Here is a 24,893-nt window from a genome sequence, read left to right as displayed (position 1 = left end):
TATTTATTTATATTCGAATTATTTGATAATTAAATTATGAATTTTTGTTCTTGATGTTGTTGATGTGATTTGATGCTTCCATGTTGTAGAGCATGTTTTTCTGGTCAGTTTGGTATATTATACTTCAAAAATAGAGTTCAATATCATGTAGTAATTAAGGTTTTAATTTCTGAAAATTTCTTGAATATGTGTTCTTGGTGTTCTTGAGAAATTCTGAAAATCAAAGTCAATTTTGAAGGTGTTATTGAACACCAAATCACAAGTATGAATATCCGTTTTGAAGCTCTCAACATCCTCTTTCTTATTTGATCATCAAAATTATTAGAGGATTGGTAATTTACAAAATCGATTTTTAGGGTTTATATACGAATTTTGGGTGTTTTTGATTGAATGACTGTTGACTGTTTTTGATGATATGATCATGTTCTTTGTGATTATTAGAAGCGTTTTGTGTATAAATCATGGTTGTTTCAGTTCAGAATAGTATAGACCGAATTTTCGGTTCCTGCCATTTTTTGTTTTAATTTTCTGGATTTATCAATGATTGTCTGTATATCCTGATGTTGTGAATAGATTGTACGAGTTGTAAGGATCATTTTGACGTATAGAACGTCGAAGATGGTTAAGAAACTGTGGAATTCGTGGTTGGCCGGAAAAGCTCGGCCTTGCCGGCTTTAATGGCGGTCACCGGAAACTGGGGAACACCGGTGGTGTTCTTCGTTCAACCCGACCCGTTCCTGACCCGTTTTCTGACCCGAAGTTTACCCGATTTTGATTCTGTTTTCTGCTATTTCAAAACCAAAAGCGTGTTTCTGGATTTTCCTTTTTACAAATAATTCAAAAAAAAAATCCTATTTTTAATTTCTGAAAATTCATTTTTATTTTAAAAATCATTATTTTAATTCTGAAAATTTATTTTAATTCAAAAATAAATCCAAATTATTTTGTTAATTAATTTTAGTTGATAATTAATTATTTAATTATTCAATTAATTTAAATATTAATTGATTAATTAATTTAATTAGTTATTAAATAATTTTAATTGATTATTTAATTAGATTTAATTATTTAAAATTGATTTAAAAATTCTGAAAAATAGTTTCGAGCTTTAAAATATTATTTTAAATTATTTTCCAAGCTCGATAATTCTTATAAAATTATTTTAGGGTGTTCGAACCCTATTATTTTATTATTAAATGATTCGGAGATTGTTTTTATTCCGAAAAATGTTCAAAAATTCATAATAAATCAACCGTTCGTCTGTTTAATACGAAACGAACGCGTACAGACTCAGAAAAATATTTTGCTTTCATTAAAAATACTTTCGAGACCCAAATCCTTTTGTTTCGAAAGGTCGTATGTTTTACGAATCATTCCAAGGCAATTATTTATCGATAAATCATATTTTTGACCCGATTTCAGTTTTAAACGTACCGAGTCGACCCTTCTGATGAACCGAGTCTTATGTGATATGAATTATGTGATATATGAGTTATGTGCTTATGTGCTATGTGAATTATGTGCGTATGTGGATCAAGAGTCCTGTGATTGTCTATTATATTTATGTGCGGGCTATCGTATGGGTAGACGATAGGATTTTGACGCGTAGTTCGTCGAGTGATTATCGTTTAGACGATTAAAGTTCTATATTTTAATTATAGATGCGGATCTCTCGAGTTGATCGGGACAAGACGTTGGATAAAGAATGAGATGGAATGGTATTGGGTAGCTGACTTCTAGTAATTGCAGGAGCAGCATATCAGTAAAGTGTTGGAAGGGAAGACGATGATGTTTTGAGATAGAATGTCAGAATTGATGCGTTATTGCGAGTGTGCTAACTGCTAAAAACCAAAGGCAAGTACCCCTGACTTCACTTATCATTCAAGTGACGTTTATTTCGAATTATATTATGCAAGTATCCCTATCATCACTTATTGTTCAAGTGATATTTATTTTAAATCTTTTGATGCAAGTACTGCTTACCCTATTCTCAGTTTAGAATTGATAAATGTTTTACATATCGCTAATTAAATGATTATATTTATGCAAGTACCCTCTGCTATTCTATGTTCCGAATAGTCAAGTGATTTTACTTATCCAATTATCGGATTTATAAATGTTTTGGATTTTGAGAAAAGTGATTTGGTTGCGAATATTCCTACCCAAGAATTGGGGGAATAAAATTATTTCGGGTGTCGAGTATCATGACCCCATTTCAATAAAAGGTTTTAAGATTGGATCATAATTGCGTAAGTGACCGGGACGGACGGTCCAGCGGAGGGCTATTTCTAAGTGCCATATGAATATTATGACACCATTTTATCACAGGCTAGTTATGCCTTTTTGTTTGAGTACTCGTGTTTTTGGGGTCACGTTTCTATGAATCATGACCTTGTGCTATCACACGGGCTGATCAGCATGTGATAGTACGTCCGTCGGAGGATGATCCTAATCTAAATTATCATATCATTTTTGATATTCATAGAATAAATGATTTATCAACTGATTCTGTTTTGGATTAAAAGTACTGATTCTGTTTTGGATTAAAAGTGAATTGTGGCTTTGATTCAGTTTCTGATTTTGTGGATACTTACGTTGTTGTTAAATATCAAAGGTGGTATTAGTATAGATGATTGATGTTGACTTCAGTATGGGTGTTGTGAGCATCAAAGTTCGTATAGATATCTAATTTGATATGATAACAAAATAAGTATTAATATCAAGAGTTGAGTTTTGAGTAAAGTTTATGATTCATTCCATGATCATTGTTTCATGTTATTGTGGGTTACGATATTTCCGTAAACACTGTTTTTACGAGTTTTATTCTCGTGAAGATTCAAAGTATTGCTGAAGCATGTCGCTCAAGAATATCAAAATGCTTTTGAATACAATTAAGGAATCAATTCTGGGGTTCCTCAACTAAAATTTTATGATTCAGCAACTATGATTTTAAAAATGTTCTGCTCTAATGCAGATGTCGGTTTTATATCAAACGACCCTATATTTACTATAATGATCTTGCTGAGCATTTCTTCGGCTCATACTTGCCTGTTTTTAAATTTAACCTCCAGTGAGGATTAGCTTGCGCTGTTTAGCTGCATAGTTCGAGGAAGCAAAGAAGAAGCTTTTCGAAGGTGGTTGGTCCAGGGTTTGCGGACTAGTGTAAGTTTTATTATGTAAAGTTGTTTATATTATATTATATTATAGTTGTGTATTTTATTTAGGCCTAGTATACTTCATTTCGAAGTTATACTAGCGGGTTAAGTTTGGATATTGAGAATTATTGAAAAGAGTTTTAAAAGAAAGTGAAAAAAATTATTGTGGAATTTGGATATCTTGTTTCTAGAACTGTAACCTTAAAAGATCTTGGATTAGTTGGGGTCATTTATGTTAAATATCTTCCGCTGGCATCTATTATTTGATTTAACAGGTTATTTTGGATTGAGGTTTCATAGTGACGACCAAACCCCTTGACCCCGGATTTGGGGGCGTTACAGGTTGGTATCAGAGCTGAGGTTATAGTAAACTAGAAACGAGAGTGTGTAGGAGTGTGTATAGCTATGTGAGGACGTTTGAGCTCATATCGAGTTCCTGTTGGACTATTGGATATAGTACCAACGATTAAGTTAAGATAGGCGCATTCATTTGAGATGATTGTGCTGAGCCGGATGGAGCTCTAGGAAGCTGCAAACTTCTATTGTGGAATCTTTCGAGGCTACTACGTTTCGACGACGATGGAGATTATTGATATCTTTGGAACGTTAAAGAGCGTCTAGAATCAGAGGGCGAGTCAACTGAAGAGTTCAAATTGAAGATAAATATTAAGACTTTGGCAATACCTTTTCTTTCTATAATTCCTTTTGACATCTCTCAAAAAGAAGTAATTGTTGGAGGATATATTCCCTAACACTCATTTTCAATCATAACTGTGTTTTAAATGTGCCAGAGGTTGTCATGAAGCCTATTTTTCAGGTTTTGATAGCTCTGCCAAGTTATGATAATTTAATTTCACTTTTCTTAGTTGGTAAATAGTTTCTTGATGATGTGACACCATTTGCTCATTTGGTGCCAGAATTTTGTTCTCTGGATTTCATTTCCTTCAGAAATATCAGCTTTGAAATCCTTTCAGTTTATTCATTTGATTTTGAATTCCTTTGACATTCTTTTATTCTGACTGAGATGAACAACCTTAACTATAAGGGACGCAAGGTATACCTGTCTGTGTGATAGGAGTTGGATGGGACGCCATCACTTGTGTGTATTGTGAATACATGAAGGTTAACAACCTTTAGTAGTGTCTTAATTTGGACACGCAATACCAAGTTCGTTTGATCATATTGATCTCTCAGTTATTCTCTTATTTCAACAATACTTTTTCTCCAATTCAGATTCTATCCTGTTATGATATGAAATTCTTTTCTTTTCTATGATTTATCATTCCAAATATTCGAAGGTATGCCAATCAAGTTAAGTTGAGTATCCTGGTCAAGTCAAAGTAAGGCGGTGTGATGGAAAGTTGGTTAGAAAACCCTTAGTGCTTTCTTCTGCTGATTCCGAGGACGGAATCCTTATAAGGTGGGTAGATTGTAATATCCCATATTTTCAAATATTATTATTATTATTTATTGGGAATTATTTATGTGATTTTACGTGAATTTTGGTGAATTATCTGATAAGTGGAATTGATGTTTGGACGTTTATATGTGATATTATTTGAGTATTTGAATTTTTATATGTCCAGAATAAAATATAGATAATTGTGATATTTTTCTGGTAATTTTTGGACTGTTAGATGATTTTATAATGATTTATGAATTATTAATTATTTTCTGAATAATTACCAAAATTATTTTATAAAGTCGGGAATCGTCCGACTTCAATCATTTTTGCGTTTTTACAACCCGAAACTCTTCCGAAAACTCCTTCCTAACCTAATCTGGTAATTCCGGACCTTTTTCGTGTTTTGACTTTTTCAATCCGGATTACGGTTTGACCCGTGCGCGGCCCGACGCAAGATTTTCAATACGATAGTTATTTCGGTAATCAATAAAACCCGTATTTTCGAGAGACGGGATATTTTTATATTATTCCCGTATATAATGTTTTATAAAAAGCTCGGTTTTGATAATTATCCAATTTTGGTATTGAATCGGATCGTTATTGCAGTTACTTAGCGGCTAAGCAACTAATTTAATGATCCAAAACGATCCAGAACGATCCAATATTCCATAAATATAAATAGCCTATTTCTTATTTCGTTTATTCCGTTTTTCATTTGCAACCAGTTAAAACACCGTAAATACAGAGAAAAACCCAAGAAAACCGATACGTTCCCGAGAATCAAACACACGAACGAAGGCGTTATCGAACTCCGATTCGGGCGTGCAGCATATCAAAACGAAGCTCTCGAAATCTTCTATCTGAATCAATCATCAGTTTCCTTCCAGAAATCACAGTATTTTTCTTATTTATTTATTTATATTCGAATTATTTGATAATTAAATTATGAATTTTTGTTCTTGATGTTGTTGATGTGATTTGATGCTTCCATGTTGTAGAGCATGTTTTTCTGGTCAGTTTGGTATATTATACTTCAAAAATAGAGTTCAATATCATGTAGTAATTAAGGTTTTAATTTCTGAAAATTTCTTGAATATGTGTTCTTGGTGTTCTTGAGAAATTCTGAAAATCAAAGTCAATTTTGAAGGTGTTATTGAACACCAAATCACAAGTATGAATATCCGTTTTGAAGCTCTCAACATCCTCTTTCTTATTTGATCATCAAAATTATTAGAGGATTGGTAATTTACAAAATCGATTTTTAGGGTTTATATACGAATTTTGGGTGTTTTTGATTGAATGACTGTTGACTGTTTTTGATGATATGATCATGTTCTTTGTGATTATTAGAAGCGTTTTGTGTATAAATCATGGTTGTTTCAGTTCAGAATAGTATAGACCGAATTTTCGGTTCCTGCCATTTTTTGTTTTAATTTTCTGGATTTATCAATGATTGTCTGTATATCCTGATGTTGTGAATAGATTGTACGAGTTGTAAGGATCATTTTGACGTATAGAACGTCGAAGATGGTTAAGAAACTGTGGAATTCGTGGTTGGCCGGAAAAGCTCGGCCTTGCCGGCTTTAATGGCGGTCACCGGAAACTGGGGAACACCGGTGGTGTTCTTCGTTCAACCCGACCCGTTCCTGACCCGTTTTCTGACCCGAAGTTTACCCGGTTTTGATTCTGTTTTCTGCTATTTCAAAACCAAAAGCGTGTTTCTGGATTTTCCTTTTTACAAATAATTCAAAAAAAAAATCCTATTTTTAATTTCTGAAAATTCATTTTTATTTTAAAAATCATTATTTTAATTCTGAAAATTTATTTTAATTCAAAAATAAATCCAAATTATTTTGTTAATTAATTTTAGTTGATAATTAATTATTTAATTATTCAATTAATTTAAATATTAATTGATTAATTAATTTAATTAGTTATTAAATAATTTTAATTGATTATTTAATTAGATTTAATTATTTAAAATTGATTTAAAAATTCTGAAAAATAGTTTCGAGCTTTAAAATATTATTTTAAATTATTTTCCAAGCTCGATAATTCTTATAAAATTATTTTAGGGTGTTCGAACCCTATTATTTTATTATTAAATGATTCGGAGATTGTTTTTATTCCGAAAAATGTTCAAAAATTCATAATAAATCAACCGTTCGTCTGTTTAATACGAAACGAACGCGTACAGACTCAGAAAAATATTTTGCTTTCATTAAAAATACTTTCGAGACCCAAATCCTTTTGTTTCGAAAGGTCGTATGTTTTACGAATCATTCCAAGGCAATTATTTATCGATAAATCATATTTTTGACCCGATTTCAGTTTTAAACGTACCGAGTCGACCCTTCTGATGAACCGAGTCTTATGTGATATGAATTATGTGATATATGAGTTATGTGCTTATGTGCTATGTGAATTATGTGCGTATGTGGATCAAGAGTCCTGTGATTGTCTATTATATTTATGTGCGGGCTATCGTATGGGTAGACGATAGGATTTTGACGCGTAGTTCGTCGAGTGATTATCGTTTAGACGATTAAAGTTCTATATTTTAATTATAGATGCGGATCTCTCGAGTTGATCGGGACAAGACGTTGGATAAAGAATGAGATGGAATGGTATTGGGTAGCTGACTTCTAGTAATTGCAGGAGCAGCATATCAGTAAAGTGTTGGAAGGGAAGACGATGATGTTTTGAGATAGAATGTCAGAATTGATGCGTTATTGCGAGTGTGCTAACTGCTAAAAACCAAAGGCAAGTACCCCTGACTTCACTTATCATTCAAGTGACGTTTATTTCGAATTATATTATGCAAGTATCCCTATCATCACTTATTGTTCAAGTGATATTTATTTTAAATCTTTTGATGCAAGTACTGCTTACCCTATTCTCAGTTTAGAATTGATAAATGTTTTACATATCGCTAATTAAATGATTATATTTATGCAAGTACCCTCTGCTATTCTATGTTCCGAATAGTCAAGTGATTTTACTTATCCAATTATCGGATTTATAAATGTTTTGGATTTTGAGAAAAGTGATTTGGTTGCGAATATTCCTACCCAAGAATTGGGGGAATAAAATTATTTCGGGTGTCGAGTATCATGACCCCATTTCAATAAAAGGTTTTAAGATTGGATCATAATTGCGTAAGTGACCGGGACGGACGGTCCAGCGGAGGGCTATTTCTAAGTGCCATATGAATATTATGACACCATTTTATCACAGGCTAGTTATGCCTTTTTGTTTGAGTACTCGTGTTTTTGGGGTCACGTTTCTATGAATCATGACCTTGTGCTATCACACGGGCTGATCAGCATGTGATAGTACGTCCGTCGGAGGATGATCCTAATCTAAATTATCATATCATTTTTGATATTCATAGAATAAATGATTTATCAACTGATTCTGTTTTGGATTAAAAGTACTGATTCTGTTTTGGATTAAAAGTGAATTGTGGCTTTGATTCAGTTTCTGATTTTGTGGATACTTACGTTGTTGTTAAATATCAAAGGTGGTATTAGTATAGATGATTGATGTTGACTTCAGTATGGGTGTTGTGAGCATCAAAGTTCGTATAGATATCTAATTTGATATGATAACAAAATAAGTATTAATATCAAGAGTTGAGTTTTGAGTAAAGTTTATGATTCATTCCATGATCATTGTTTCATGTTATTGTGGGTTACGATATTTCCGTAAACACTGTTTTTACGAGTTTTATTCTCGTCAAGATTCAAAGTATTGCTGAAGCATGTCGCTCAAGAATATCAAAATGCTTTTGAATACAATTAAGGAATCAATTCTGGGGTTCCTCAACTAAAATTTTATGATTCAGCAACTATGATTTTAAAAATGTTCTGCTCTAATGCAGATGTCGGTTTTATATCAAACGACCCTATATTTACTATAATGATCTTGCTGAGCATTTCTTCGGCTCATACTTGCCTGTTTTTAAATTTAACCTCCAGTGAGGATTAGCTTGCGCTGTTTAGCTGCATAGTTCGAGGAAGCAAAGAAGAAGCTTTTCGAAGGTGGTTGGTCCAGGGTTTGCGGACTAGTGTAAGTTTTATTATGTAAAGTTGTTTATATTATATTATATTATAGTTGTGTATTTTATTTAGGCCTAGTATACTTCATTTCGAAGTTATACTAGCGGGTTAAGTTTGGATATTGAGAATTATTGAAAAGAGTTTTAAAAGAAAGTGAAAAAAATTATTGTGGAATTTGGATATCTTGTTTCTAGAACTGTAACCTTAAAAGATCTTGGATTAGTTGGGGTCATTTATGTTAAATATCTTCCGCTGGCATCTATTATTTGATTTAACAGGTTATTTTGGATTGAGGTTTCATAGTGACGACCAAACCCCTTGACCCCGGATTTGGGGGCGTTACATCTACGGGCTCCTTTCCTGGCCTCCTACTTGAACCTATAATAAATAGTATCCTCGTCACAACTCTTGCTAACTACCCTTTCACGTATATTATATATACACATACATACACACACATATATATAAATATACTTAACACACTTAATTTCAAGTAATATATGCTTCACATAACACATAGCAAGAAAAGGCATGGAAATAGTACACTTAGATCCTAATCACTCAGGCAATTATCCTTTTTAACAAATAATTAACAAGACTATTACTCTTAATCCTCCTTTACAGACCTCAACACAATCTAAATTCAGTAAGGCACATTTGTGCCTCACCTCACAAGACTCACAAAACTAATGCATTCTCTAAACTCTTCCCGGATGCATGCCTCAGCACCACTTGTGTGCCTCGACACAAATATACTTTTCTACCTTGGGCCTTTACTTAATTGTGGTTTCTATAGACTCTTATGACATAATGCAACTCCCAAACTTGACTTGACATCAAGGCCTCACTCATAAAGCACTTAAACACAATGCATTCCTTATAGGCTTCCTAATGCAACTCTTATGGTGACTCTCGGGTGTTTTGGTGGAAATTTGGTATCTCCACCTTGGGCATTCACTCCAAACCAACTATCCGAGGTTTCTAAGACTCTAAACTAACTCTCAAAGTTGGAATGACTCAAAAACCTTACATGGGCCTCCTTAAATGCTATGAAAAATATTATGACTTCGAAAGTTGAAGTGAAAATACTTCTCCAAGATCATATCAATTCCATATCTTTAAGCCCTTATGATTTTAGTCCTTAAATCCATGATAATTCAAGGCCTAAATCTTGGCAATAAGAACACATTAACACATAGTAAAACATACCTTTTATGAGCTAAATATTTCAAGTATAACCGTGGGAATATGAGTGAATTAGCTCCTTGATCAAAGTGTTTGAGAAAGAAGAAAAAAGAAAAAAAAATTGAAAGAAGAGGGGGAGGGGGAGCTTCGGCTGGGAGGGAGAGAAAGGGGAGGGGAGAGAGTGAAGTGGGTGTGCAAATGAGAGACTGTAGCTTGTGTTTTTGGGTTTTGATGTGCTAAAATGGTAGTGGAATGGAGAAATGACTTCTATGCCCTTCCTACAAGCTTAAGACATTTTTGCATGCAAGGGTAGATGAGTATTTTACTTGGTCAAAGTGAGTGAGTGGGGTTGGAAATGACGGTCCTATCCTTGGTCTCTATTATAAGGGATTTTGCATACAAGGGTACATTAGTAATCTATTAATCATTTTTCTAGAATTAAAAGTATGCTTAAAAAGAATAAATTTTAATAAATAAATTATAATTCCATAAATCACAAAAATTATACCATAAATTACTTTAAGATTTTAGAAACTTTATAAGAGTATCTTCAAGAAATTTGAATAAAAATAATTTTTTAAAAGAATTTTCTTTATAATAATACTTTTATAACAAGCCATATAAAAATATAATTTAATTAGATTTTAATGCAAATAAAGCTTTAAAATTATAATCTAGCATTATGCCAATTTATCTAGTCGTATAAGCACAAAATTTCTATATCCAAATATTTGTACGAAGATTCGAATCGTCACGAAAGAAAATATATTCTTATTTACTTAATTCACATAATCGCTGGAAAGCAACATTTAGAAACTTATGTACTCACAACAATGCACAGAAATACCACATCATAGATTTATAATATCATAGTATTTACAGACGTTACACAATCGGAACAATCAGTATGTTTTGATGTATCCAAACGTCGGAATATATCAGGATATATGTATATATATAAACTATTGGAATATGAATAGAGGATTCAACAAATTAGGAGAAATCAGTAATCGAAATGAAATATGAACAAAGGAATGATAATTGTGTATCAGTATTTGTGAACATGAATTATCGGTGTGTTATTGCGATAAGAATCTGAAAGCAATTCACTATTCTGAATTTAGAATAGAGGAAAAACTTATCTTTCACGCGATCTACCACAAGTATATCACCGTTCTCAAACACCTGCTTGATCTGCCCTGTTGGCTTCGACTCTATTAAAGAAAGATGCTTATTTAGTCAACTTGCATTTCAATCGCGTCTCAAACCGACTTAACATAGCCCTTATCGTCTACCCGTACATGTACTATTGCCTCGTATAATAAATAATAACAATTAGGACTCGATTAACCACATAATTCACATAGCACATAGGTGACATAGTCACTCTAGGTTTAAAATAATTTTTTAGAATCGAAATCGACTCGCTATTCGCGTTACTGAACATTATCTGGGTCGTTTCCTATTTTTTTCGAAATTTATTGGACTCGTCTCTATAAGTAATAGAGCATATACGTAAATAAATATCTAAAGTCGACTTGTTTCTAAGAGAAATTATAATTTAAAATAATTTTTAATGAAGACAGGTCATTTTTCTGAGTCGAAGGGCTTTCGTTTCGCTTAAATCAGATAAACGGTTCAATTATTATTCGATAAATAAGAATAAATCAATTTATTATTAAATATAATTAATTATTCAAAATAATTGAACCTCAAAATTTTTTTAAATAATTATTTAGGAAAAATCAGAATTAAAAATGATTTTTCCATAATTTTTGAAATTAAAATGAATTTTTTATGATTTATTGAAAATAATTTGATTAATTATTAAAAATAAATAATTTTGATTTTTAGAAAATATCTGAATTATTTATAATATAAATCAATTAATTAATCAATTTAGAAATTAAATAAAACTGATATTTATAAATTATAAAAATTAAAATTAAAATCCGAGAAACATTTATTAGAAAAGTAACATCTGACAAAATGGATCAAATGTGGGTTAATCAAACGGGTCAAACGGGTTAATTCCAGGTCATAAATAACATGACAAGAATCTGCCCAGAATCCGGCGACCGGCCAAGATTCCGGCAGCCCGTTTTCAGGCCAAAAACAACACCATTTGGTGTGTTTTTCACAGGGTTCTAATTCCAATCAACTGCAGCAGTTTATCTCTGGCCATAACGAATCAAAAACATCCCGGAATCTCCATCTCCAGCTAAATCGAATTCAAGTCCGGCCAAACATCAAATTCATTGATTTATACATGAAACTTCACGTTTTATAGCTTAAATCAAAGCTTATGAACTATACAATCAAAGCCCTAACACCCTATATACCTCAGCTTTCTCAAAATCAAAAACGTATAAATCAAAATTCACATAAACCCTTGAATTCGAACTTTCGATTCAAACTATCGTTCGTTAAATTAATTAGCATGAATCGATCAGAAATCATCATATAAAGCTATTCATAACATCAATTTCAACAGATAACCCCAGAATCAGAAAGTACCAATTCGAACATAAACCCTAAAAATTGAAATTAAAAAATAATGAATTAAAACATGAAATTGATATCAGAAACAGAAAGAACAAATCAAAACCTTTGATTTAAGTACTTGAACGACTTGATTTGGTGTAGAAATCAGATCAAAATCACGTCTGGATTATTCAACCCGAATTCAAAACCCGATCTGGATGTAGAGAATTTTCTGATTTTCTGAAATTTTTAATAATTAATTATAAATAATTAAATAAAAATTAGGCTATTTATAGTAGTAAAATTAATACTCCTAATTAAAATTAAGGCCCTAATTATACGTCTATTAAAATTAATTGGCCCCTAATTTTATAATTTTTCAGTATTAATTTCTAATTTTTGAATATTTAATATATATAATATATATGCCAAAATTTCCCAAAAATTTTGAATAATTCAAAAATACAAAGAAATGGTATAATTGAAAGTCCTATAATTTTATAAAAATAAAAATGTGATTTTTGTGGGGGTTTTAACACCCGAAGGGGCCCGAAAAAGTCATTTTTCGTAAAACAAGAAAATTTATAAAATATCTAGATGTTCAGAATAATGCAATGGTACAAGCCGTTCTAAGAAAAATAAGGCTAATTATTTTATTTGAAATATCAGCTATTAAAATATAGTACGGGTCGTATAACTTTTGATACGAAAGCTTTTGATACAAAATAAAATATCTGATAAATACCCAAAAAATACCTTGATGATACAGAACACACATAACACATAGCAGTTAGGGTTTTATAACTAATTACACATAAATGACCTAATAAAACACATAATTTATCTTTATTACGATATAATATAAGTGTAATTTCCTAATCGTACATTCTTCCCCTCTTAATAGGATTCTGTTCTCAGAATCTCGCTAAGAAAATAACTGGGGATACTTTTCTAACATTTCACTCTCAAGTTCCCAGGTTAAGTCTTCAACCATAGGATTCATCCACAAAACTGGTACTAAAGGTACAGACTTATTTCTCAACACTCTCTCTTGCCGATCCAGAATTCTTATTGCTTGCTCTATATAAGATAAATTAGGTTGAATCTCTATCAACTCATATTCTATTACATGTCTAGAATCATGATTATATCTATTAAACATCGACACGTAGAACACGTTATGGATATGCTGCATGTGAGGCGGTAAGGCTAACTCGTAAGCAACTTTCCCGACTTTCTTCAAGATTTCAAATGGACCAACGTATCGTGGCTTCAGTTTACCCTTGTTGCTAAACCTGGTCAATCCTTTCCATGGGGATATTTTTAGTAACACATGCTCTCCTTCTTGGTAATCCATATCCTTTCTAGCTTGATATGCATATTTGCATTGTCGATTTTGCGCTGCTTCGAGTCGCTTTCTAATAAGCTCTATCTTTTTCCTGGTCTGTTGAATTAGTTCTGGACCTAAGATTTTACGTTCACCAACTTCATCCCAATATACCGGTGATCTACATTTCCTTCCATATAAGGCCTCATAAGGTGGCATTCCAATGTTTGCGTGATAGCTGTTGTTGTACGAAAATTCCACTAACGGTAAATGCTCATCCCAACTGCCTTCAAAATCATTTGCGCATACCCGTAACATATCTTCAATTGTTTGGATAGTTCTTTCACTTTATCCATTTGTTTGTGGAAGATAAGCAGTACTCATATTTAATCTGGTACCAAGGCATTCCTGAAATTGTCACTAGAATCTTGAATTGAAATATTGATCTCGATCAGATACAATGGATACATGAACTCCATATCGCATCACAATTTTCTTAAGATATAAATGCACTAATTTTTCGAGCGAAAATCTTTCGTTGATTGGAAGAAAATGTGCTGACTTGGTTAGTCTGTCGATTATCACCCAAATTGCATCATGATTTGCTCTGGTCATTGGAAGTCTTACCACAAAATCCATTGCTAAATGTTCCCATTTTCATTCTGAAATATACAATGGTTGTATTAATCCGCTTGGACGTTGATGTTCTGCTTTACTCGTTGATGTATAGCATTTACTCACCCACTCTGCTATCTCTTTCTTCATATTTGGCCACCAAAAGTTTTCTTTCAGATCTCGATACATTTTTGTACTTCCTGGATGTATGGAATATCTTGAGTTTTGAGTGTCTCGTACTATTTCTTCTTTCAATTATGATACATTAGGTATCTAGGATATCGATGAAAGTCGTAGAATTCCTTTATCATCTTTCTGGCTTGTGATTTCTTCTCCTGTTAGGTTGTCATCTTCTTGACTCATCACTTCTTCTTGACATCTTCTAATCTTTTCTAACAGTTCTGGCTGAAATGTCATGGCATGGTTTACTTCAGTAGATTTCCCTGGAATACGAACCTCAATTTCTAATTTCTCAAATTCTCTGACCAATTCTTCTGAAGAAGTCAACACACTTAATCTCCCTTTCCTACTTAGCGCATATGCTACAACGTTTGATTTTGCCGGGTGATAGCTGATTGTTATATCATAGTCCTTGATCAATTCTAACCATCTTTTCTGTCTCATGTTAAGTTCCTTCTGTGTAAAGATATACTTTAGACTTTTGTGATCCGTATAAATTTCACACTTCTCGCCGTAAAGGTAATGTCTCCAAAGTTTCAGTGCGAACATAATTGCTGCTAGTTCCAGATCATGCGTAGGATATTTATGTTCATGAGGTTTCAGTTGTCTAGAAGCATATACAATAACGTTACCGTGCTGCATCAATACGAATCTTAGTCCTCGATATGAAGCGTCGCTGTAAATGACAAAATCTCCCTGCTCATCTGGTAACACAAGTACAGGTGCGGTCACCAATCGTTTCTTTAGTTCTTAAAAACTTTCTTCACACTTGTCATTCCATACGAACTTTTCATTCTTTCGAGTCAACTTAGGTAATGGCGTAGCTATCTTCGCAGAATCCATGACGAATCTTCTGTAATAACCTGCCAATCCCAAGAAACTTTTGATTTTTGTCGGGGTCTTTGGTCTTTCCCAGTTTAATATAGCTTCAATCTTTGTTGGATCAACTTTGATTCCTTCAATGCTGATAATATGGCCCAGAAATTGTACTTCTTTTAACCAGAATTCACATTTCGAGAACTTCGCGTAAAGCTATTCCTTTCTTCAAATTTCTAAAGTAATCCTCAAATGTTCGACATGTTCTTCTTCAGTCTTCGAGTAAATCAAGATGTCATCAATAAATACAGTCACAAATTTATCCAAGTACTTTTTGAAAACTCTGCTCATCAAATCCATGAACGCTGCTGGCGCGTTAGTCAAGCCAAATGCCATTACGAGAAATTCATAATGTCCATATCTAGTACAAAAAGCAGTATTGGGAATATCTTCAGCCTTGATCTTCAATTGATGGTATTCCGACCTCAAATCTATCTAAGAAAATCATGCGGCTCCTTTTAGCTGATTAAACAAATTATCAATCCATGGTAAAAGATATTTGTTCATGATATTCAATTTATTCAATTCACGATAATCGATACATAGTCGTATACTGCCGTCTTTTTTCTTCACAAACAATACCGGTGCACCCCATGGGGATACACTGGGTTTTATAATTCCTATGTCCAGAAGATCTTGTAATTGCGTTAACAATTCTTTCATTTCAACTGGTGCCATCCGATACAGAGCTTTTGAAACTGGATCCGTACCTAGTGCTAAATCAATAGTAAATTCGAATTCTCGATCCGGTAGTAACCCTGGAAGTTTATCTGGAAAGACATCAGGAAATTCACACAAAACGGGAATATCTTCTATCCACAGACTTTCCTTTTTAGTATCCAACATATAAGCTAAATAAATTCCACATCCTTGTCGTAACAATCGTTTAGTCTGCATCATTGTCAAGAATTTCTTCCGCTATTTTTCATCTCTAAATATTACCGTTACATTTTCTGCAGTTCGCAATTTCACTTTCTTATTCGCACAATTGATCTGAGCATTATTACAGGCTAACCAGTCCATTCCTAAAATAACATCAAACTCGCCTAACTTAAAAGGTATCAAGTCAAATGAGAAGTGATGTACATCTATTTCGATGTCACACTCGGGACACACTTGGTTTACAGGCACTTGGTCATCATTCACTAATTTTATAATTAACGTCTCGTCCAACCGTTGAATTTCACAACATACTTTATTAATGAATTCTTCATAAATAAAGGATCGTGTGGCTCCAGAATCAATTAATAGTTTTGTATCTACCGAATTCACTAAAATTGTACCTGCAATCACACTAGGACTCTGCACAGCTTCTTTCATTGTCATATTAAAAGTCCTTTCCCTAGGCTCACTCTGATGTGGTGGTGGAGGTAATGCTAGTACTTTCAGAACACTAGCAGCCATCGCTGGTCCTCTACAATCCTTGGCAACATGCCCTTTCTTCCCACACTGGAAACAAGTAACTCCATTCTGCTTATTGGGCATTCGTTGGAGTAGTGCCCCTTCTGTTTACACTTGAAGCAGGTCACGTTTGCTTTGCTACAAACATCCGTATGTCTCTGTCCATATGTCTTGCAGTACGACACTGGTTGTCTAATCATTCCCTGTTGATTCGGAGCTTGGAAATGATTACATATCCTCTGATTGCCTTGTCCTGTTCTTTTAAAATTCATATTTATCTGAGCCTGAAATCCCGACTTCCTGTTAGAACGGTTTTGAAAATTCCATTATCCCTTTTCATTTTGGGACATCTCACTTTCCCCTTCAATAATCATGGCTTTCTGAACTACAGCTGTATATGTCGTCAGTTCAAACACTGCCACTCTACTATGAATCTATGGTTGTAATCCCTGTTGGAATCTCTTATCCCATTTTTCATCAGTATCAACCAGTTCCGGAACAAACCTAGCAAATTCCATAAACATGATCTCATATTCAGTCACCGACGTGTTCCCTTGCTTCAGCTCCAAAAACTTGATTTCTATCTGGTTTTTCATAAAGCGAGGAAAAAACTTTTCCAGAAATAATTTAGTGAACCTATCCCAAGTCACGATGTCTTCACCTTCTAAATCTTTCTTGGATTCCCACCAATAATTAGCTTCTCCTTTCAGGAAATAGCTAGAAAAATCAGTCTTCTGATCCTCTTCAACTTTCACAAGCGCAAACGCTTTCTCCATTTCTTTCAGCCAAGCCCTAGTCTTAGTAGGATCCGTTGTACCCTCAAATTCCGGAGGCTTAACAGACTGAAACTGCTTAAAGGTAACAACAGGTACAACTGGTGGTATCTGAGGTTCATGACGAGGTGTGTAACATCTATTGCTGAATCTGTTGTTGCTGTTGCTGCATCTGCTGCTGCATCATTACCATCTGTTATTGCATCAGATGGAACATTTGGTTCATGGTATCATTATTCTGTCCCTCAGAATTGTTGTTGGAGGTTTCAGTTCTGGTCTTTCTTTTGGTGTCATTTTTCTGATAATAAAACAATTGGTTCTTTTAATAAGTTATTAAATATGTTAGGTCACACAATACTGTAGAAGGGGGTTGAATACAGTGTTAATACAATCAAATCGATTTAACACAAGTATGTAACAAAGATCAAGTACATTGAATAAACTCTGTTATAAATAAGAACCGTTGTTCTCTCTCAGTGATGAACAAATATCACTAAGAGCTGCTAGGTTACAATGTATAATCTTCTCGATAATGATAACACATATAATGTAAACCCTAAGTCTATGTTTAAATAGTACACAGTTACAAGATAACTTCTAACTGATATAGAATATAATTCTGTCTCCTAAAATATATCAATCAGATATCTTCTACAAGTCTTCCAGTCTTCTAACTCTTTCCATGCATATCTTCTTTTGTTTAGTCTCGATCTTCTACTGTAAATCAGCTTCCTTCCTTAACTGTAAGTCCTCCCGCACTTAAGTTCTGATATGACCTTAAGTTCTGATATTAAGTTATGACTTCCAGTAAGTCCTGATTTCAGTAAGTCCCGATTTGTCCTGTTGTTAAGTTCTGAAAACTAAACACAAATCATATTAGACAGGACATCTCAAATATATCTAACAATCTCCCATAACTTGTAAATTATGCAAAATATACAAGTTAATAGATTTGATCATGTCAAAAACATTTAAGTACAAATGCAAGTAAGAGTTTAACTAGATAACTAACTATAACTTACAGTCCTTGTAGCTTTTACCAATTTTACTGAGTCAATCTGAATCCATAATGATTCTTGACAAAGCTTGATATCATCTTTTCTTCTTTAATCCTCAGGACTTGAGACATTGTAGTCTTGACTTGCTTTATCTCTTTATTCTGACTTCCAATCTAGTAGATTGCAGTCCTTAAAGCTGAGATTATGGTTTCTTTCTAAACCATCATTCAGTCTTATTACCCTAGGATGAGAAGAATCTTCATTATAGAATAGACATTTCTCATTCAGTAACATTTCAAGCTTAGCAGAATCTTTCTTCATTAGAATTTCACTTCCATCATTTTCAACAATACTAGGAATGAATTTTGTAATTCTTGAACCAAAAATTCTTGCTTTATCTCGGATGGTCTTCAATATGAAATTTGACCATCTCCTGGTAATATCAAACTTTACCTCTAAAAGGTAATGAAAGAATTGAAGTTTTTTCAGTGATTTATTTAACACATCTGATTCTGACATCTGATATGTCCTTCCATCTTCAAGAAATAGAATCAGATTTTCCTTGACATTGTGCTTGTCATGAGCATCCAGTACCCCTTGAACAGAGATAACCTTATCAAGGTGTTTCTGTGTAACATCTTCAAGAATTCTGTCAGTCAATAGAAATGGATCTCTAGTAACAACTTCAACTCCTATCTTGATCTTAGCTTCATCAGAACCTAGTCCAGCTCTGTCTCTTGGTTCTCTAGTATTTAACCCAATAGTCATGAAAGTAGACAACAATTGGCTTTTCTTTGGATCTGATGGTTTGACATTTTTCCACAGAAGTTTCTTTTTATCATCTACTTCCATTTTGTCTAGATCAACTTGAGCACTGTTAGAGGTTGACTTGATGACTTTATCAGAACTTGCTATTTCAGTTATAGCTTGTTATTCTTCACTCTGAACAACTTGAGCCTTGTCAGAGGTTGTCTTTGATTCTTCAGAAATCTTCTTTCTTTTCATAGTTTGAACATCTTCATCTTCAACAAGAATATCTTCAATAACTTGAACCATTTTGCACACTGGCTTTATCAGGATTTGAGGAATTTTCATCTCCAGTGGCTTGGTTGGTTCATCAACTTTTCCTTTCCCTTTGTCTTTGGGATCAATCTCAGTTTGTGATCTAGTCTTGGCCTTTGATGCCTCAGTATGTGACTTCTCCTTGATCACAATGCCTTTTACCTTAGGCCTTGGAGATTTCTTTGCAACAGAAGCTTTTGGCTTTAGATTTTTCTTTTCAGCTTTAAATCTAGCTTCTTCCTCCTTGAGATTTTCTAAATCCATTCCTGGATTTTGCTTCAGAAATAATCTTCTAGCAATTTCCTCATCAAGTGTCTGAATCTTGGGATCCTTATAGTAGACAGTAGTCTGCTTTCCCTTGAGCTTCAGAGTTTGCATAAACTTTTGACAATCTTGATCTCCACCTTGTATCAGAACATCAGGCGTTGTCAGACTTTGCTCATCAGAACTTGATATCAGATTTTGAGTTTTAGTACTTGCTATTAGATTTTGAGTTTGAGCAGCTTCAGAACTTGTCTTCTTTTGAGTAGAAGATTTACTTGCATCAGTAATTAGTTTCCTTGAAGAAACCTTGCTGCTCTGCCCTTTACTTTGAACTTGAGCTCTACCCTTGCTAGGGTTTCCCTGGTCATCAGCTTCATTATCTTTCTTCTTCAGTACTTGATCATTTTAGCATTTGGACTTAACTATCTTCTCCCCCTTTTTGGCATCATCTGATAGTAAGAGTGAGAGAAGAAGTTCTACTGAAGATTGAATCTCATCCAATTGAGCCTGTTGAGAAACTTGATTAGCCAGGACCTCAGATATTTGAGCCTGTTGCTTCTCTTGAGCTTTCTCAATTGCTTCTACCTTCTCAAGTGTAACTCAGGATATGTCGATTCAAATTCAGCATTTGTTTGTCAAATCAGCACAAATTATGAGTAACCACAATTTTAATCAAAACATTCATCAAGAAATACAGTTCAAGCAGATGAAGTAAAGATTAACAGGTTTCAATGAGAACATTCACGTGCATATAATGCGAGATAAACAAAGACTAAATCTTGCAATCAAAAGAAATTTCATTAAAATATCAAAAGAGTACATTTTATGAAATTTGTAGATTACATGCAAAAGATTACAAGATAATCCTAGTCTAAGATTAGTTCCTCCTGTTGCTGACAAATAGCACTGCAAGACGGATGATTCGTTCTTGCTGAAGAAGAGCCTCTCTTCGTTCTTCTTCCAAGCGATCAAGATGGAGTTGATAGTCCATCTGAAAGAACAAGAGATTTGTCTGAACCTCTTGTGGAACCAAGTTCCATATTTCATCAGGAATGGCAGTGACGTGCCATTCCTGTTCCCAGTCACCACAACGGAACTCAACGTTAAAGTTTTCATAGTTCATAAACATGTTTACAAGAACCATTTTTATGAAGGAAGAAAATAATGAGAATTAAAAGAGAGAGAATGAGTTTGTATGAGAATAGAAGATGATTTGTCTGAGATGAAATGTCGGTTAAATAACCAATGGAATATTAAAGGACTAGAGGAATGATTAATGATTAAGTGTAGAGTTAACTTAATGAGTGTTTCCCTAGACTGATGTGTAATAATTCAGGCAATATGTGAACAGTCAATAGTTAAAGTAGGAGTTAATGGGCATGAGAAATAAGTAACAATTACTGTGCACATGCAGTTTTACAAGACAAACACGTTTGCCACTAACCCAAATGATTATGACTGTTTTTATCTCACCAAAATATATTCTGATTAAATATGACCGTTACAGTATTTACCACAAATAAGTCAAGTAAAGAATAATGCTACGTAAGCATCAGAGTTTCCATCAGAATTTAATATCAGAACTTGACTATTATCAGATTTTAATAGTCATCAGAACATGGCTTCTGTACTCAAAAAGTGAATGTCTTTTTTTGTGATTCTTCATACAAATACTGACTTGTTTCTTCAGAGTCTAATTATCAGAACTTCCATTAGAACTTGTCCTCAGAATTTATGCATATGACACTTAACTGTTTGTCTGAAAGAACTTAATCACCACAGTAATTTTTATCATCCATATGGAGTGAGAGTGTGTACATTAGCAAAATATCAGATAAAGATTAAAGTTTGATATACTTCAGTACATCTTAGAAATAAGGCATAACTAAGTAAAGTGCTTAAAATCTGCCATTAATAATGAAGTCTACTATAGGATAAATTTGTGCATGAGTCCACCTCAACTGTTTGTGCTCATTTTATGCATCTTTTAGAATTCTTTTTCATAGTGGCTTCTCAGTGTAAATGAGTCACAACTGCTATCAGAATTTATGCTATTATCAGAGTATTTCTCCAATAATCAGAGAATGTGAAAAGTCACCAAGAAAATTTATTTGCTTTTCTAATGCATATAACTTAATACCAGTAATGCACTTGGGTCTTCCCTTCCACAAATTTACTCTAGATCTCAAAGGAGTACCTGGTTTTAATTTTCTTTTCTTTTCTTTTCTTCAGATAAGTGAGGCTTATCAGCATTTAGGTTCATCCTTAAGATTTACTGACATCAGAATTTGACAGATAAGAAGCAAGAATCTAGTTTGTGACTTAGTAATAAGATACACAAAGTAAATTTGACTAAGCTCAAAATCAGAATTTGCTTGTGTTAATGAGTTTCTACATAAACAACTAATTCAAGCAGAATTATATTCCATATCAATTAGCGATTATCTTGTAACTGTGTAGTATATAAACACAGGCATAGGGTTTACACTATAAGTGTTATCATTATCGAAGTTATTATTCTTTATAACCCTAGCAGCTCTCGTGATATTTGTTCATCACTGAGAGGTAACAGTTCCATACTGTAACAGAGTTTATTGTTTCAATAAAGTTTGTTTTCTGTTACTTAAGATCTTAAAGTTCGATTTGAGTGTACTATACACTGTATTCACCCCCTCTACAGTGTGTGTGTGTGACCTAACAATTGGTATCAGAGCCTATCTGTTAACTTACATACAGTTAAAGATCCAAACACAATCATGTCGGACACAGAAACTCCAACTAAGCCTACCACAACTGAGGAACCACCAAAGACACTAATTCAGAGTCGGTATGAGACCATCAGAGTCCCCATACTGAGACCATCTGAATATCCCATATGGAAGGTAAAGATGACCATGTTCCTGGAAGTAACAGATCCAAAATACCTGGATAGAATCAAGGAAGGTCCTCACAAACCAACCAAACTCGTTGTTGCAGTTGCAGGTGAAGCAGCAATGACCGTACCAAAGGAGAAGAGTGATTATACTGCTGAAGACATAGCATCAATTGCTAAGGATGCTAAGGTACGACACTTACTGCATAGTGCCATTGATAATATAATGTCAAACAGGGTAATCAACTGCAAGACTGCTAAGGAGATATGGGATGCTCTGGAAACAAGGTGTCAGGGAACTGACACAATTAAGAAGAACAGGAAGACAATACTCACTCAAGAGTATGAACACTTTGACTCAAAGACTAATGAGTCATTGAATGATTTATATGATAGATTTGTCAAACTTTTGAATGATTTGTCATTGGTTGATAAAGAGTATGATCTTGAAGATTCAAACCTTAAGTTCCTGTTAGCTCTTCCTGAATGCTGGGATTTGAAGGCAACGACAATAAGAGACAACTACAATCTTGATGAAACAACTCTTGACGAAATCTATGGAATGCTCAAGACTCATGAGCTGGAGATGGAACAAAGAAGCAAGAGGAAAGGAGGAAAGTCAAGGACAGTCGCTCTTAAGGCTGAAGAAGATTTCCCCAAGGCAGCTTCCTCAAAGAAAGACAAGGGTAAAGCTATTTTCATAAAGTCTGATACTGAGTCATCAAGTTCTGAGAGTGATGATGACTCAAATTCTGAAAGCTTGCCTGAGACCGATGCTGATGAGGAGATGATGAAGCTGTGTGCTCTTATGGTGAAAGGAATCACCAAGATTGCATACAGGAAGTTCAGGAAGGGAAAGAAGTTTTCCAGAAAAAGCATAAGTTCTGATAAGAAGAATTTCAGAAGATCTGAAGGCAGAGGAGGAAAGTCTGACAGAGGAGATTACACCAATGTTAAATGCTATAACTGTGGTGAGAAAGGCCACATATCTCCTGACTGCAAGAAGGTAAAGGGTGACAGAGGCAAGGCTCTTGTCACAAAGCAGAAAAGCTGGACAGACACTTCAGACTCTGAAAGTGAGGAGAACTATGCATTGATGGCAAATGCTGATAAAGAAAGTGCTGAGAGCAGTTCTGAAGCTGCTGAAACAAAGGTACCTCAGACTACTTATGCTTTTCATACTGATGATATTAATGAGTTGAGAAGATATCTTAAAACCATGTTTTTTAGTTATAGAGATCAAACTTTAACATGTGAAAGATTAACTTCTGAAAATCTTGCTTTTAAGAAAAGAAATGATTTCTTAGAAAAAGAGTTAGTTATATTCCATCAAACTCAGAAGGATAGAGATGATGCTTTTTATGTTAGGGATGAAGTGCTAAAAATGAATGAATCTCTAAAAACTGAGTTAGAAAAGGAAAGAGAGATAATCAGGACTTGGACTAACTCTGGCAGAACAACTCAAAATTTGCTAAGTAGTGAAAATTGGAAAGAGGGCTTAGGTTATGGAGAGAATAAGAATGATAAAGGAACTGAAGAAATTAAGCCTGTTGTTAAGCAAAAGCCAAAGTTAAAACCTGTTAAGTTTGTAACTGTAAAGTCTGATAATGCGAAATCAAAAGTTAAAGAGGAATTAACTTCTGACAAACTAAAACAGGAAAAGACAGCTGAAGTAAACATAGGCTTAATGACAAAGAAGCAGCTTAAGCATAAGCTGAAAGATGTCAAGAATGCAAACAAGGTAAAATCACCTAGGAAAAATAGGAATGGAAAGGAAGGTGTGAATAAAAGCAATGATTATAAACCTGTTCCTGATGCTCCTAGGAAAACATGTCATAATTGTGGAAGTTCTAACCATCTGGCTTCTTTTTGCAGGAAAAATAAGAATATTAACTCCTTACCTTCAAAATCAGGAGTTAAGAGTCAGTCAGTTAGATACAAACCACAAAATCCTTGTTTTTATTGTGGTAGTTTATGGCATTCTATTTATACTTGTAAGGAATATCATAGTTTGTACTATGATTATTATCAAATAAAACCTTCTTTGAAGAAAGTTTCCATTGTTGCTTCTAGTGTAAATTCTGATTCAAAGTCTGATAATGTAAATTCTGATAAGAAAAATGTTAACATAAACTCTGATGCTAAATCCGCTGCAAATGTTAACAAACTTAATAAGGCCAAAGGATCCAAGCAAGTCTGGGTCCTTAAAACTAATAATTAGTGGTCTTTGTGATT

This window comes from Apium graveolens, chromosome 9 (assembly GCF_009905375.1).
Source record: "Apium graveolens cultivar Ventura chromosome 9, ASM990537v1, whole genome shotgun sequence".
Classification (NCBI taxonomy): Eukaryota; Viridiplantae; Streptophyta; class Magnoliopsida; order Apiales; family Apiaceae; genus Apium; species Apium graveolens.
The sequence above is the reverse complement of the archived record's forward strand: the minus strand, read 5'-3'. Positions refer to the sequence as shown.